The 17,686-nt window shown below is 48.8% G+C and overlaps 1 protein-coding gene and 1 non-coding gene across 4 annotated transcripts in view; one reads left to right on the top strand and one right to left on the bottom strand.

Annotated features, from left to right (window-relative positions):
* dpp6a (dipeptidyl-peptidase 6a) overlaps positions 1-17,686 on the bottom strand; it is a 1,922,242-nt gene that overhangs the window by 1,102,376 nt on the left and 802,180 nt on the right. The window lies entirely within an intron of this gene.
* On the top strand, positions 6,055-6,127 carry trnak-cuu (transfer RNA lysine (anticodon CUU)). Its single transcript has one exon. It is a non-coding gene; the product is annotated as a tRNA-Lys (tRNA).

Raw genomic sequence — 17,686 nt, 5'->3', positions numbered from 1 at the left:
TGAGCTTTGTGGGAACGCAAGGAGTGAAAATATAGAAGGAAAACCTGGTCAATTCACCGCTGAATGGAATGTCCCAAAACAGGTATGGGCAAAAGAATGACTAAAAGTCTGTAATTATCAGAGATCAGGAAACATTTCAATGATACCAGTATCTATGAATATCAACACACTGACAGAGTGGGTCTAAATAAGGGAATTTTGAAACTTCTGACTTCATGGGGAAGCAAAACTATGTGAAGATGCACCTGGATGCTGCTTATCAACCATGCAGAATGCTCAACCTCTTTGGGGGTCTTGTAACAGTCAAAAAAAACAATTTGAAACAGTTTTAGAAGACATGGAGAGAGGGGTGTAGGAAAGGTGTCCTTTGCTGTGCTGCCATACGTTGGCCAGCAAATCAGAATTATATTTTCCCCTGAGCAGCCTGATCAGCGCTACAGGCGTAAAAGGTATCAGCTGGGCTGGGTAAGAGCCTGTGAGCACCGTTCAAGGAAGTGTACACTTTTACTCTGCTGGTGAGGCTAAAGTACAGAGCTGGGAGAGAATGTTTTGTGGGTTAACGACAAAATGCCGAGCTGAAATAGACCTGCTCCTTTCTGTGAGTTTAAGTAAAAAGATTGAGGGGCAAGGCCGGGGATTGTGTGGAAGATTCAGCTTTGTGATATCATCCAGGCAACTGGATGTATAAATCTTTGATTTCAATGTTTAAAGTAAGACAAAAAGATGGATGAACGAGGCCAAAGATTTTGGCCGGGATTCTCCGTTGCAAGCCCTCCCGCGTCTGCTGCTAGCGATAATGAAGAATTTTGGCGCGTCATTCGTTGCCGGCGAAATTCCCTACTCCCACCTCTTGACAATTTCCCACGCCGCTGGGAAACCAGTGGGTAGAGGTGCACTGCCAGTGGGCCCAGAACATCCTGCCGCCAGCGAAAGGCTGGAGAATCCCATCCCATCTGTGAGGGGTGACCTAACTCTCAGTCTGTGGGTCCCAGAAAACAATGCCACACCATCTCAGCAGGACAAAGGGACATTCCAGAATAAAGTTATGGGCCGGGATTCTCATAAACGGCGGCTAAGTGTTTACGCGGGAAACACCGGAACGTTTCACGCCGGCGTCAACGGGCCCCATTGGCCCAGTGATTCACTTAGCTGAAGTGGGCCAGCAGGGTGCCGGACGGCTCCGCGCAGCTCCAGCTGCCGACACGGGGCCCTGCGCAGCCCCACGCCACATGGCGGACCCACACAGCAAGGCGGGCCCACAAAATAGTCCCCCCCCCCCCAACATCGCGCGCTCCCGCCGATCGGTGGCCCCCGATCGGGACCCTGGACTTCCTGGAGGAGCCCCCCGGTGACAGATCCCACCCCCGCCCCCCGACCAGGGCGACCGCAGCAGCCGCCACTCCGAGTGGCCGCCGGGTGGAACCATGTTAGAACCATTTCAGCGGGAGCGGAGCGGGAGCAGTGCGCAAGTGATTTCTGAGAGGTAAGTTTCTCCTCGAAAAACACTTGTCTTTGCAGGAGCAGGCCAGTCGATTTCAGCGGGAGCGGTGCGTTAGTGATTTCTGGGAGACCTTCACAGGAGCAGGCTAGTCAATTTCAGCGGTAAACACTTACCTGGTCCCGTTTTCGGTCCCTCTTTGCTGTTTTTAAAAAAATTTTAGTGTTTAAGGCGGGAACAGGAAGTTCGACCCGCGGACTTCTGGGAAGACCCTCACCAATAAATTCTGGTGGAGAGGAAACCCGAGACACTACACGTGTAGTGTCTCCCACCCGCCCTCCCCCTCTAACCTAATAATAAAACCCATTGGTGTGAGGTAAGTACCATATTTTATGATTATTATTATTTTTTTTAAAATTTAATTTAGTTGTTAGCCAGACCTTGGTAGAAAGTTAGAGGGATGGCAGGGAAGGGAGTGCAATGTTCCTCCTGCAGGATGTTTGAGGTGAGGGATGCAGTTAGTGTCCCTGCTGATTTTACCTGCAGGAAGTGCTGCCATCTCCAGCTCCTCCAAGACCGAGTTAGGGAACTGGAGCTGGAGTTGGAAGAACTTCGGATCATTCGGGAGGCAGAGGGGGTCATAGATAGCAGCTTCAGGGAATTAGTTACACCAAAGATTGAAGATAGATGGGTAACTGTAAGAGGGACTGGGAAAAAGCAGTCAGTGCAGGGATCCTCTGCGGTCGTTCCCCTGAGAAACAAGTATACCGCTTTGGATACTTGTGGGGGGGGGACTTACCAGGGGTAAGCCATGGGGTACGGGCCTCTGGCACGGAGTCTGTCCCTGTTGCTCAGAAGGGAAGGGGGGAGAGGAACAGAGCATTAGTAATTGGGGACTCGATAGTCAGGGGCACAGATAGGAGATTTTGTGGGAGCGTGAGAGACTCACGTTTGGTATGTTGCCTCCCAGGTGCAAGGGTACGTGATGTCTCGGATCGTGTTTTCCGGGTCCTTAGGGGGGAGGGGGAGCAGCCCCAAGTCGTGGTCCACATTGGCACTAACGACATAGGTAGGAAAGGGGACAAGGATGTCAGGCAGGCTTTCAGGGAGCTAGGATGGAAGCTCAGAACTAGAACAAACAGAGTTGTTATCTCTGGGTTGTTGCCCGTGCCACGTGATAGTGAGATGAGGAATAGGGAGAGAGAGCAATTAAACACGTGGCTACAGGGATGGTGCAGGCGGGAGGGATTCAGATTTCTGGATAACTGGGGCTCTTTCTGGGGAAGGTGGGACCGCTACAGACAGGATGGTCTACATCTGAACCTGAGGGGCACAAATATCCTGGGGGGGAGATTTGTTAGTGCTCTTTGTGGGTGTTTAAACTAATTCAGCAGGGGCATGGGAACCTGGATTGTAGTTTTAGGGTAAGGGAGAATGAGAGTATAGAGGTCAGGAGCACAGATTTGATGTCGCAGGAGGGGGCCAGTGTTCAGGTAGGTGGTTTGAAATGTGTCTACTTCAATGCCAGGAGTATACGAAATAAGGTAGGGGAACTGGCAGCATGGGTTGGTACCTGGGACTTCGATGTTGTGGCCATTTCGGAGACATGGATAGAGCAGGGGCAGGAATGGATGTTGCAGGTTCCGGGGTTTAGGTGTTTTAGTAAGCTCAGAGAAGGAGGCAAAAGAGGGGGAGGTGTGGCGCTGCTAGTCAAGAGCAGTATTACGGTGGCGGAGAGGATGCTAGATGGGGACTCATCTTCCGAGGTAGTATGGGCTGAGGTTAGAAACATGAAAGGAGAGGTCACACTGTTGGGAGTCTTCTATAGGCCTCCAAATAGTTCTAGAGATGTAGAGGAAAGGATGGTGAGGATGATCCTGGATAAGAGCGAAAGTAACAGGGTAGTTATTATGGGAGACTTTAACTTTCCAAATATTGACTGGAAAAGATATAGTTCGAGTACATTATATGGGTCGTTTTTTGTACAGTGTGTGCAGGAGGGTTTCCTGACACAATATGTTGACAGGCCAACAAGAGGCGAGGCCACGTTGGATTTGGTTTTGGGTAATGAACCAGGCCAGGTGTTGGATTTGGAGGTAGGAGAGCACTTTGGGGACAGTGACCACAATTCGGTGACGTTTACGTTAATGATGGAAAGGGATAAGTATACACCGCAGGGCAAGAGTTATAGCTGGGGGAAGGGCAATTATGATGCCATTAGACGTGACTTGGGGGGATAAGGTGGAGAAGTAGGCTGCAAGTGTTGGGCACACTGGATAAGTGGAGCTTGTTCTAGGATGAGCTACTGCGTGTTCTTGATAAGTATGTACCGGTCAGGCAGGGAGGAAGGCGTCGAGCGAGGGAACCGTGGCTTACCAAAGAAGTGGAATCGCTTGTTAAGAGGAAGAAGGAGGCCTATGTGAAGATGAGGTGTGAAGTTTCAGTTGGGGCGATGGATAGTTACAAGGTAGCGAGGAAGGATCCAAAGAGAGAGCTAAGACGAGCAAGGAGGGGACATGAGAAGTATTTGGCAGGTAGGATCAAGGAAAACCCAAAAGCTTTCTATAGGTATGTCAGGAATAAGCGAATGACTAGGGAAAGAGTAGGACCAGTCAAGGACAGGGTTGGGAAGTTTTGTGTGGAGTCTGAAGAGATAGGCGAGATACTAAATGAATATTTTTCGTCAGTATTCACTCAGGAAAAAGATAATGTTGTGGAGGAGAATGCTGAGACCCAGGCTAATAGAATAGATGGCATTGAGGTACGTAGGGAAGAGGTGTTGGCAATTCTGGACAGGCTGAAAATAGATAAGTCCCCGGACATAGCTTTAAACTGAGGGGTAATAGATATAGGACAGAGGTCAGAGGTAGGTTCTTTACGCAAAGAGTAGTGAGGCCGTGGAATGCCCTACCTGCAACAGTAGTGAACTCGCCAACATTGAGGGCATTTAAAAGTTTATTGGATAAACATATGGATGATAATGGCATAGTGTAGGTTAGATGGCTTTTGTTTCGGTGCAGCATCGTGAGCCGAAGGGCCTGTACTGCGCTGTATCGTTCTATGTTCTATGTTCTAACCACACCGGCGGGAACTCGGGCAGCTGCCGGTGGAGAATCGCCGCGGGGGCCTCTTTCAATGGCCCCCGACCGGCGTCGCGCCAACCGCGCATGCTCGACTAGCGGTCCGCGGAGAGTCGCGAGAAGGCGTTGGTCCCGATCACAGGTCTGACGCCCCATTCTCCGCCCCTGTACCGTGCGTAATTTCGCCGCGGAGGCTCAGAGAATCCCAGCCATGAAGACCTATATCCCAAAACCATCCTCACTGCCTTCCTGACTTGAATGGGTGATGATTGTCTCAAACGCCCATAGCAGATGTCTGCAAACACCAAAGCCCAGGCTGTAGCTAACTAACTGAAATTCCACATTATATTTGAAAGAGCTGTGAAAGAATACATGGTAAGCAGCCATGTCTTTATATGAACGGGTTTTAGGACAGTCTGTAGGAAACACCAAAAGAGATAGTAGCTGCAAAAAAAGCATGTGCCATCTTTGTCTTTAAAAAAAGAGGAGGCTATAAAATCATAAAAAGCATCCCAGCCTGATTCCTAAATCCAAGTCCACCTGTAAGGAAATTGGACCTCCTGACAGTAAAACTACAAGTACCTAGCTTCATGACCTGCTGAGCGTTATCTATTCTCGGGAATTCTGCAATAATCCTGATATTCGGCTCCAGCTATTTAGCCTTATCTAAATTACAATTCAAAAATGGAAAAGACGTTTCTTTACCAGGTCCACAATGATTGTTCCCCTAGAACAAGGCAGTTACGTGAACTCTGAACTTACCTTTCAACCTGAAAAAGGATACTATTCTCCTTAACTGTAATTTTATTTCTCAAGAAGTTGTAAGTGTGTGAGTGCTGAGTGATTAATGTAGTACTTAGACTTTCAGGGTGAATGCGTGAATAAGTAATCTTCTTTATTGAAACCCACAAAAGCTTGCACACAGGGCTTAAGAAACACACTTATCTTGCTCTCCAAAAACTATACTGATTACAGAGAGTATTCGAATGTTGGGGCACTGTCCTTGCGGAGTCTGCATGTTCTCCCCGTGTCTGCATGGGTTTACTCCAAGTGCTCCGGTTTCCTCCCACAGTCCAAAGACATGCAGGTTAGGTGGACTGGCCATGCCAAATTGCCCTTAGTGGCCAAAAAGGTTAGGAGGGGTTATTGGGTTACGGGGATAGGGTGGAAGAGAGGGCTTAAGTGGGTTGGTGCAGACTCGATGGGCCGAATGGCCTCCTTCTGCACTGTATGTCCTATGTTCTATGTCCCCACCACCCAAACTCACACCCCGCAACTGGCCTTCACAATAACTGACAGTTGAAATTGTGTAGGGGTTGGGTTTCAGGTTTTTTAATACTGAACCTCACCTCACCCAACCATGCAACGTTTGAAACCCTTTGTACCAATAATCGGAAAAGATCAAAAACAGGATTCTGACCTAGTCCATTAAACTGCTTGCTTGGAAAATCAGATTAATTTGATGAGATACATTTTATTGGCTGCAGGTGAATGAATAATGTACATTTGAATTTTGAGCCATCAGTTTTAACAGCAGCCTGTCTAGCTCAGTCGGTAGAGCATGGGACTCTTAATCCCAGGGTCGTGGGGTCGAGCCCCACGTTGGGCGCTTCCGTGTTATTATCTGTGGCAGCACGGTAGCATCGTGGATAGCACAATTACTTCACAGCTCCAGGGTCCCAGGTTCGATTCCGGCTTGGGTCACTGTCTGTGCGGAGTCTGCACATCCTCCCCGTGTGTGCGTGGGTTTCCTCCGGGTGCTCCGGTTTCCTCCCACAGTCCAAAGATGTGCAGGTTAGGTGGATTGGCCAGGATAAATTGCCCTTAGTGTCCAAAATTGCCCTTAGTGTTGGGTGGGGTTACTGGGTTATGGGGATAGGGTGGAGGGGTTAACCTTGGGTAGGGTGCTCTTTCCAAGAGCTGGTGCAGACTCGATGGGCCGAATGCCCTCCTTCTGCACTGTAAATTCTATGATTAAAAAAACTACAGCCTTTCGGGCTGGAATGATTGCAAAGCTCTCAGGACAGTTGCACTTGGAAGGTTTCCCATATTTAGGAATATAATTTTCCACAGTAAATCAGTACTCTTCTCTTGATATGATCACAGAGATTATACTTTTTTTAAAGTTTAAGTTTAAGAGATTCTGGATTGTACGTTGTCCTTGGTACGCTTTGAGAGAATGGTAAGGAGAATTGTAGCATTCTGAAACAGCCGTTGATTAAAATGTTTTCATATACAATAAGGGAAACACAAGATGCTGGCATAAAATGTAAAGAGTTTCTGCAAATAAAAAATGTGCTTTCTAGGCTCTGAAGAGAACTTAAGGTCTGGCAGAAACTTCTCTTCCATCTTCTGGGAGCTGAATTTGAACGGCAAAGATATGTCCTGGTGATTAAAGGTGGCTGCATTCATCACGGAATGCAGGAGGCGCAGGAGCAGGAGGACATTTGGCCCATGCAAGCTTTCCAAAAGAGCTTGATGACTTAGTGTCACCCCACCGCCCCCCCACCCCTACCCCTGCCTTTTCCCCATACCCCTGCACATTGTTTCCATTCAAAGTATCAAGTGTCAGCTTGAATGAGGTGCTCCCTGAATAGAAACAATGTAAAGAGGGATGGGGGAAAAGGTATGGCCGAATTCATTTGGAATCGAGAATGGATTTGTTGAGCCTGTTTTGAAGCGCAATAATGATCTGGGTGTTGCACCAGCACAACAATTGTTATTTTTTCCTAAATGGTCACATGGCCACTCGGAATCCTTTGCAGTGCCTCTTAAATGTTTTCTCAAAGCTTGATCTTGCAAATGGAATGCACGGTGCCACTTACAATGTGGGTGGGAGGGGGGGCTGCTCATTTTAGTATCCACATTGCTACCTGAATACTGAGCATGGACTGATACGTCATTTCTTTGAGTGAATGTAAATAGATCAGTTGGACAGGTCTTTGCAATTTAAATAAATGCAGGAACGTACAAAGTTGTTACAAAAATAAACATCAACGCAGAACAGAAAAACAAAAGTGAAAGTCATCCCGCTGGAGAGATCCTGCAGTCTGACCTATGTACATATGGGGCTGGATTCTCTGGTGCTCCAGCCGTGTGTTTTCCGGTGTGCGCCATTTGCTGGCGGCGGGATGCTCTACTCCCGCTGCCTGTCGATGGAATTTCCCATTGAATCCACCCCACGCCGCCGGGAAGCCCGTGGACGGGCGTGCACTGCTGGCAGGAACAGGGGATCCCAATGGCTGGAGTATTCCAGCCACGAGGTTCTCCTGAAGAAAAGTTATATGGACTTGAGATGTTGGGCGATATTCTCCCCCAACGGCGCGATGTCCGCCGACTGGCGCCAAAAACGGCGCCAATCAGACGGGCATCGCGCCGGCCCAAAGGTGCGGAATGCTCCGCATCTTTGGGGGCCGAGCCCCAACATTGAGGGGCTAGGCCGGCGCCAGAGGGATTTCCGCCCCGCCAGCTGGCGGAAATGGCCTTTGTTGCCCCGCCAGCTGGCGGAAATGGCGTTTGTTGCCCCGCCAGCTGTCGCGGAAATGCGGCGCATGCGTGGGAGCGTCAGCGGCCGCCGACAGTTTCCCGCGCATGCGCAGTGGGGAGAGTCACTTCCTCCTCCGCCATGGTGGAGGCCGTGGCGGAGGCGGAAGGGAAAGAGTGCCCCCACAGCACAGGCCCGCCCGCGGATCGGTGGGCCCCGATCGCGGGCCAGGCCACCGTGGGGGCACCCCCCGGGGTCAGATCGCCCCGCGCCCCCCCCCCCCCCCCCCAGGATCCCGGAGCCCGTCCACGCCGCCTGGTCCGCCGGTAAATACCAGCTTTGATTTACGCCGGCGGGACATGCAATTTCTGGGCGGGACTTCGGCCCATCCGGGCCGGAGAATCCAGCGGGGGGTCCCGCCAACCGGCGCGGCCCGATTCCCGCCCCCGCCCAATCTCCGGTACCGGAGACTTCGGCAGGGGCGGGATTCACGGCGGCCAACGGCCATTCTCCGACCCGCTGGGGGTCAGAGATTGACGCCCGTTAACTCTGTTTCTCTCTCCATAGATGCTGCCAGACCTGGTGAGTTTGTCCAGCATTTTCTCTTTTTATTTCTGATTTCCAGCATCTGCAGTATTTTGGTTTTACATGAAATCCTTCTGTGCTCTATTTTTAAGCTAGTGACATCGAAACAAACCTGTTGGACTTTAACCTGGTGTTGTAAAACTTCTTACTGTGCTCTATTTTTAGAGGTGTTAATCCGTCAAACTCACGTCAAGTCTCGATCACCACTGACCAACATTGGTTCCTGGCCCCTGAATGCCTTGAATTATAAGTTCTCTTCCTCCGTTCAAATTTCTCCAAGGCCTTGCACCTCCATATTTCTGTAACTTTTTTCAGGTCTGTAACATCTGGATTCTCCAATTTTGGGGCTATGAGCGGAGGAACCATGGCGTCTTACATGGGAAAAATCAGCGAGGCCCTAGCACCCTAGCAGCGATCCTCCGACTGGTGAGGGGCTACCAGCCGCGCCACATAAAAGACACGACCTTCCCGATATAAACGGCCGGAGAATTGCCGGGTCCGTGGCCGCACATGCGCATGGCGACGACCTGCAGTTATCGCGCCGTACGACATGGCGCCGGCCGCGTATAGACCCAACCTGCCGTATGGTGCCCCCTGGACACTCCCTCACCACCCTCGACCAGACCCCCTAGCCCTTGCCGAAGTCCACTGGCCATCAGCACCACTCCAACTTAACGTTGGGTTCCCGACCCCTGAGACCACATGTGCCCCACGCGGTTGGGAACTTGACCCATCGGGGGCGGAGGATCGTGTGAGAGCCTTCAGGTAATGTCCTGAGGCCATCCCAATACCATGCTGTCAATCAAACAATGTTTCCTCTGGGGCACAGATGTTCTAACAAGCATTTAACTGGATGTCTGGGCTCTCAGCCAAGCCTCATTATCTATGCCTGACTGAAAAGCCCCAGGGAGAACATTGTTTGAATGGCAGCTCCGACTATCTGATCTCTACTGTCAATTTCACAACGTTTGCCTGTACACATTAAGTGGTTTCAGGGGTTTGTGATTTTTGTTATTGATACTTTGAAGGGTCTGAATAATTCACAGTTTTATTAGCTTGTAGTGAAATTACTTTTTTTCAACATACAAGGAAGTTAGGAGTGCATTACGTTTTTAAAGGTTTATTTTACACATGCAATTTTACAGTATATTGTTAATTAGTTCTAGACAGGGTGCAGCAGATCAATGGGCATGGAAGTACCACAGTCAGTCATAGGGGCCATGAGGAGTCATAGGGAAAGGTGGAAGGGCCCAGCATGACATCGGGGCCATAGGTGATGAGTGGAAGGGAAGAGCTCGGCGTCGAAGCAAGAGGATGACCTTTGGAACTTACCTATTACAAAAGCCCTCATGCAGACTCCTCTGAGAGGCGAAAACCTGCAAGCCTTTTAAAACCCGATCCTACACTTTGAAAATTGCAGAAGAGAAGAAAATGCCTATCTCTCCAATGTAGTTCGGGCTGGAGTTCCGGAGTTCGACACAAACTAGCCCCTATCCTTCAAAGGCTTTCCTGAAAATCAGGCAGCTGGGGAATGGAATTGGGAATCCTATAATCAGGACCAGTCTGCCATTTTTAAACAGCTCCCACATCATCTTGACTGAGTGAAAGTCCAGGCTCTTACCTCTTTAGCATTCGTGACTATCACAGTAACTTCATTGCAATGTAAGCCTACTTGTGACAATAAAGATTACGTATTTTATTTATTTATTTATCTTTGCTCCACCACTGGCAGGTACGCTTTCAATTTCCCGGGCTTGGGAATTCCTTCCTGAAATCTCACTGCCTTTCCTCCATTAAGACGTAGCTTAATCCATATCTCTTTGTCACTGATGGTCACTTGTCATAATATCTCCTTCTTTGCCTCCGCCTTATTTTTGTTTTGCCTGATTATGCTTCTGTGCAGGTGTTTTAATGTCTTAAAGATGCTATATAAATGTAAGTTATTGATGCTTAGAATGAGTTAATTAATTAAGACATTTAATGGAGCAAAGAGTTCACACCAAGGGGTGATTTTGAGTCTATGTTAGCCGTCAGTGAGAACGCCGATACAGGCAGAATCTTCGGCGACAAGAAAAACGCGATTCCCTCCGGCGAGAGTGAGATTTCCAATCTTCCAGGCATAACGGGAAATCTGGTGTGGAAGGCTGGGAACCTTATTTTAATACATTGTAAAATCATTAGCGAGCCCTCCCTCTGGGACTTCCCCACTCACTGAACATTTATCAGTCACCGGCATGACATCAAACCAGCGTCATTCACAACAGATGTACAAAAACACGAGGAGGTGAGCGCTCAGGTCATCATTACCATCCAGGGTGCCAGGTGCAGAATGGGCATGGGCACTGGGGGGATGCGGGGGCCCATATACCTTCAACTCGGGGTCAGGGGGTCGGGGTTCATGCTCGGCATCTTGAGGGGTAGGGTCACCCGCAGGCCATCGCGGCCTCTAGGTTTTAAAGGGGTCTGGCGGATGGTATTGCAGGTAGATCTTCCTGTCTCCTCCCTGCTGGGTTTGTGGCGATATCACCGCTGAGGGATTGCCCTTGCAGAAAGTGGGTGGGAGCAGGTGAATCCGTACGGTCAGCACTGGGGCCGACTGTGAGGTTATTGGGTGGGGTCCCATGAGAGGCCAGGCTGCACGGGCAGAGTGCGGGAGTGCGGGACTGTGAGAAGGGATGTTTTCTAGCCTCATGAGCCCTGAAGATCAGTGGGGGAGACATCTGGGGCAGGATTCTCCGCAATTGGCGCGATGTCCGCCGACCGGCGCCAAAAACGGCGCAAATCAGTCCGGCATCGCGCCGCCCCAAAGGTGCGGAGTTCTCCGCATCTTGAGGGGCCAAGCCCTCACCTTGAGGGGCTAGGCCCGCGCCGGACTGATTTCCGCCCCACCAGCTGGCAGGAAATGCCTTTAGTGCCCCGCCAGCTGGCGCGGAAATGGCTTTGCCGTGCAGCGCATGTGCGGGAGCGTCAGTGGCCGCTCACGGCATCCCCGCGCATGCGCAGTGGAGGGCGTCTCCGCCATAGTGGAGACCATGGCGAAGGCGGAAGGAAAAGAGTGCCCCCACGGCACAGGCCCGCCTGCAAATCGGTGGGCCCCGATCGCGGGCCAGGCCACCGTGGGGTCACCCCCCCCAGGGCCAGATCGACCCGCGTCCCCCCCAGGACCCCGGAGCCCGCCCGCGCCGCCTTGTCCCGCCGGTAAGAGAGGTGGTTTAATCCACGCCGGTGGGACAGGCATTCCAGCAGCGGGACTTCGGCCCATCGCGGGCTGGAGAATCACCGGGGGGGAGCCCGCCAACCGGCGCGGCGCGATTCCCACCCCCACCGAATATCCGTTGCCGGAGAATTCGGCAACCGGCGGGGGCGGGATTCACGCCAGCCCCTGGCGATTCTCCGACCCGGCGGGGGATCGGAGAATCCCGCCCCTGAGTGAGAATGAACCCTCACACTCAGGCAGCACTCTGAGGTGAGAGGGCATGAACTGGATGGAGATTCAAGGCCACTGGTTATGGAAGCCAGCCAGCCAGGGATTAACATAGAACATTACAGCGCAGTACAGGCCCTTCGGCCCTCGATGTTGCGCCAACCTGTGAAACCACTCTAAAGCCCATCTACACTATTCCCTTATCATCCATATGTCGGTATTCCTGCTGAGAGGCACCAGTGTTAACCACTGCGCCACCATGCCGCAGAAATTGGATCACAACAAAAATGAGGGGTTAGGAAATACACCACCACTTATAAAGGGAGAATTTAAATCAAAAACACCTTTGCGTTTGTGTGCTGGTAGTAAGAGGACAAATCAGGGTTGTTCAAACTAAACTCTCGCCTCTCTGTAACACAAGGCAGCAGTTTCATATTACTAATATTTCACAGCTTTTACTGAAATTTAGATGAGATGGCACAGTGGTTATCACAGCTGCCTCACAGCATCAGGGCCCCGGGTTCGATTCTGGCCTCGGGTGACTGACTGTGGAGTTTGCACGTTTTCCCTGTGTGTGCGTGGGTTTCCTCCGGGTTGTCCGGTTTCCTCCCACAGTCCAAAGATGTGCAGGTTAAGTGGATTGGCCATAGTCAATGCATAGAATTACAGGGATAGGATAGAGGAGTGGTCCTAAGTAGAGTGCTCTCTCAGGAGTGGAAGGGGGGTTCGATGCAGAAGTGATGGGGCTGAATGGCCTCCTTCTGCCCTGTAGGAGTTCTATGGATTACTTCATGAGTTGGGTTGGTGATGCAACAACACCTAATGAATTTTTCATGCTATCAGGCCTGGCAAACAATTAAGGAAAAATATGTTTTCTTTTTCTTAACGAAACTTCACATTGGTCGATAAAGGCCGATTTCAAAATGAGTATTGACTCTTCTAATCTCCCCTGACCTTGAACGTGCCGAGATTGAATTTTTTCCTCCAACCCCAACAAAAACACACCACCAGTCAATAAGTCGCAGCATCTGCTGAAGGCCTACAACTGTTGTGTTCCGGGTCACAGCCAGCTAGCTACAAGGTTACAGCAAGAACTTTGACACAGCTATATTCAGCAGTCCCAGGGAGCTGTCAGTTAAAACTGCTCAAGCCCAATTTACTGCCAGCCTCATTTACATGAGGAATGTAATTGTTAGCACCCGAAGCATTGCCAAGGCACTGTGCCAGAGGTGACACAATAGCGGCCAAATTATTAGCCCTCTGCTGTTCTTTGAAGGGAGGGGGAAGGGACTGGGTGGCCATTTTGTTAATGCTAAACGTTCGATTATTTCTTCTCTTCCCCTGCTGTTTAATTTTGATTCTGTCCCGGAAAGGACAGGTGGATTGCATTGCTCACTCTTGCTTCAGGTTGCCCCTGTCATTTATTCAGATTATTTTCAGCGACAATGCTCTGCTGGTTGTGATCACTGACATTTTGACTCTGTGATGAAGGTTAATAAAGAAACAGATGGTTAAACAGTGCAGCTGTTTCCACCATTAGGCATATACGATAAGCCACATTAACACGATGCATCAACCTCCCGCAAGAACTATGTCCATTTCAGCTTCCCGGGAGGGTGGACATAAAAATAGATCTGGAAACTTTCCTAAAACAAACAAAATACTGCAAATTCTGGAATCTGAAACAGGAAGAGAGGATGCTGGAAAACCTCAGCGGGTCTGGCAGCATGTAGGGAGAGAAAACAGAGTTAACATCTCAAGTCCGTTTGGCTCTGCATCCGAACTAAAGGGAGGGAGAAATGTGTTGGGTACTGAACTGTAGCTGGGAGAGATTGCAACAAGATGCAGCAAACTTAACAGCAAAAGGCAGATGACCTGGTGTGGGAATGGTGGTGGTGGGGGTGGGGGGGGGGGGGGGGTGCATGACGGGCAGGGAGAGCTTTTGCAATGAGATAATAAATATATGGGATTTGTTTTTGAAGGTTTAAGATAGGTGAGAAAGGGCACAGTCTGAAGTTATTGAGCTCAATGTTAAGGAACTTTTCCCATGCCGTTAGATATCCTGGAAAGCCCATTATTCTGACTGACTAAGCCATGCATAGGAATTCATGATTTTCACTGGCATAATAATCCATTCAGTTGCGTGTTATGGAGACATTTTTTGCCTCATTATGTCCAGCCTCCCCGAACAGACGACGGAATGTGGCGACTAGGGGCTTTTCACAGTAACTTCATTTGAAGCCTACTTGTGACAATAAGCGATTTTCACTTAATTTCAAAACCACAAACATATGACTGATACACGTGCTGTGATCTGTGGCAGACAAAGGCCAGTGCTGTGGCTTCTGATTATTTAAGAGAGATGCATATATTTATCAATGTTGCTGGACTCAAAGGTTTCGAATCAGGGATTATATTGAAAGTGATTCCTTTAAGGGAACTGAGCTACAATTGTTTTGAGGATACAGCTTCAAAGTTTAAGAGTGGCCACTGGGACATCACAGATGTTCCTCCCATCAATTTTATTGCAGCCATAAACATCTCCACCCGAGAGGGGGTGTTGGCGGAGGAGGGGATCCACGAAGGTGATGCAAGTAGTTAAAAACAAAATGGATGTGGGAGGGGGGGTTATTCTGGTGTCCAAGCTTCCCATTTGCTTTGCCTCCTTTTGTTCCTTACCTCAAACCACAGATTTTGCACTACTGCTGGCCATTTCTTGTCAGTTCTCTTTCTCAAACACCCTCTTAAATTAGAACATTCCCCACCCCCTGTTGTACTGACGGCAGCGGTTCAAGAACACAGCTCACCACCACCTTCTCAAGGGCAATCAGAGATGGGCAATGAATGTTGACCTAGCCAGTGAAACCCACATCCCTTGGATGAATAAAAAATAAAATTGCCACCTTTTTTTAAGATTGGATTGTTAGTTCCCATTTTGCGCACAGAAAACCCAGTTTTAATTACAGTCAGAATATCATATTTTCCGACTGCAATGACTCTCGCATCCATTGTGCTTCTTACATTATTGTGCGCATCATTTAGTCCTTTTCCTTTTCCAGGTCCACAGGTCACTGAAAGGGGCAACACAGGTGGAGAAGGTAGTCAAGAAGGCATACGGCATGCTTACCTTCATTGGCCGGGGCATTGAGTATAAGAATTAGCAAGTCATGTTGCAGCTGTATAGAACCTTAGTTAGGCCACACTTGGAGTATAGTGTTCAGTTCTGGTTGCCACACTACCAAAAGGATGTGGAGGCTTTAGAGAGGGTGCATAAGAGATTCACCAGAATGTTGCCTGGTATGGAGGGCATTAGCTATGAGGAGCGCTTGAATAAACTCGGTTTGTTCTCACTGGAACGAAGGAGTTTGAGGGGCGACCTGATAGAGGTCTACAAAATTATGAGGGGCATAGACAGAGTGGATAGTCAGAGGCTTTTCCCCGGGGTAGAGGGGTCAATTACTAGGGGGTATAGGTTTAAGGTGAGAGGGGCAAGGTTTAGCGTATATGTACGAGGCAAGTTTTTTACACAGAGGGTAGTGGGTGCCTGGAACTCGCTACCGGAGGAGATGGTGGAAGCAGGGACGATAGTGACATTTAAGGGGCATCTTGACAAATACATGAATAGGATGGGAATAGAGGGATACGGACCCAGAAAGTGTAGAAGATTGTAGTTCAGTCAGGCAGCATGGTCGGCACGGGCTTGGAGGGCCGAAGGGCCTGTTCCTGTGCTGTACATTTCTTTGTTCTTTGTTCTATTGTTATTTTTTTTCATTCTTCTTCCCTTCCCTGCACCTGCTCCATTGCCTTGATCCACTTTCTGCTTGACTTCCTGAATTCACTCTCTGATGTACTTCCCCAATTCACCTTCTGCACTACTAACCAATTCTGTCCCACACCCTGGCCTTGGCCTCTACTCCATTTCTCAGACATTAGGATTTTTGGCCCAGATTTTAACCACAAAGGAGAGGCTCTCCATCATGGTGAAAACAGCAGATATTGCTAAAAACCAAAAGTCCCCATGATGAACATGGATATTCCCAATTTTGAGGAGTGGGATTTGGGTATACAGCTTACGGAGATAGTTGCACCTACTGAAGTTGAATTTTAGTCGACCAGGAGTATGAAATCCACAGTGTGCAGATATGAGCAGGTTTGAACTTGTGGATTTGTTTGGATAGCCAGGATTCTCCTTTTTTTAGAGATAGGGTACCCCTTGGGATCTAGTCCCAGGACACCTTTGGTCAGGTGCCCAATGTCAGGTGTCCTTTAGAACTGTTAATAGTTTGCAAACATGGACATAAAATTTGCAAAATTAATTATGGTCAAGTTCATTGGACCAGTCAAAATCAACTGCAAAAACTGTCAGAAGCTGTCATGCTGTCAAGGCATTTAAAAGCCCTGCCCTTTAAATCTTTTTTTTTTTGGGGGGGATCTGGAGTTTAAAAAACTGCTTTCTATTACACTCTATCTGTTGTCTTAAGACAGAGGACTTCTATTACTGCATTAGCGCTACATGGCTGCTAGTACAACCATCCATTATCATAGTAGGGTGCCTGCTATTTAACAGTTTGATTGACAGCTTCAAGTGGTTTTAGACCCTTTGAAATGAGTCTATGAGTTCCAATGTTTGTTGTTATAAGGGATTGTGCACTTGAATCAAAAGTTTGTTGTTAGAAGGTTTCATTTAGTTGAAGGTATGTAAATGTAGTAAATGTATGTGTTTTAATGAATGAGTGTTTTTTTCTGTATAATGAAGTCTGGAATAGACATGTAGAACTTTAGTTTCTAGAACTTAATTTTATCACATCTCCACATGGGTCCTGAGGTTTGCCCATGGTGAATACTGGATGAATTTATGTGGTTGGTGTGAGGTGAATGGTGGGGAATGGTTTCACATGAGTTGCCACCACGTTGCCATCGGGGTTATAAAGAGCAATAAAGTTCAGATCCCGGCCCTGTCCGTGTGGAGTTTGCACATTCACCCCGTGTTTGCGTGGGTTTCACCCCCACAACCCAAAAGATGCGCTGGTTAGGTGGATTGGCCATGCTAAATTGTCCCTTAATTTGAAAAAAATAATAAATTTGAAAAAAATAATAATTGGGTACTCTAAATTTTAAAAAAGAGCAACAAAGGTGGGAAGAGAGGCATAGGTTGGCATGGAGTGCATGAGGGGTTATGGAGTGGATGAGGGGGTCAATGAGGTGGAATGGGGAGTGTGTGGGAGGGTGGATGGTGAGGGCTGCAGTGCTGTTTCCCGTTTTGAGCTATAATTATAAAACTTTGGACAGGGTGCCAGGGTCATGAGCCAATTCTTCCACCTCGCCCCACTCTGCAGCCCGTGTCCTCCTCAGATCTTCCCAGGTCATCCGCCCCAACATCTAATCCAGCCAACAGATTCCCGCCATCCCCAATCCCCACAAACACATTAACCAGAATGCCCAATGCAAGCCATTCCTCCACCGCGCAAACTGTTCAACTTTAAAATAGAGAAAAGGTGGCCATTCAATTGAAATGTTACTGTAAGGTGTAAAACATAAAGTTGGGACTGATGTTTCCAGGCAATCTCACATGTGCTTTAATCAGAAAAAAAATGGATGCCGGGTTAAATAGCGAGTGCATAAAATTCCAGCTACAATGCCTTTCTGCATTCCCACAAATAAGACAGTTTCTCTGT

Source organism: Scyliorhinus torazame, chromosome 6 (assembly GCF_047496885.1).
Source record: "Scyliorhinus torazame isolate Kashiwa2021f chromosome 6, sScyTor2.1, whole genome shotgun sequence".
NCBI lineage: Eukaryota > Metazoa > Chordata > Chondrichthyes > Carcharhiniformes > Scyliorhinidae > Scyliorhinus > Scyliorhinus torazame.
Note: the sequence above shows the minus strand (reverse complement) of the source record. Positions and strands in the feature narration are given on the sequence as shown.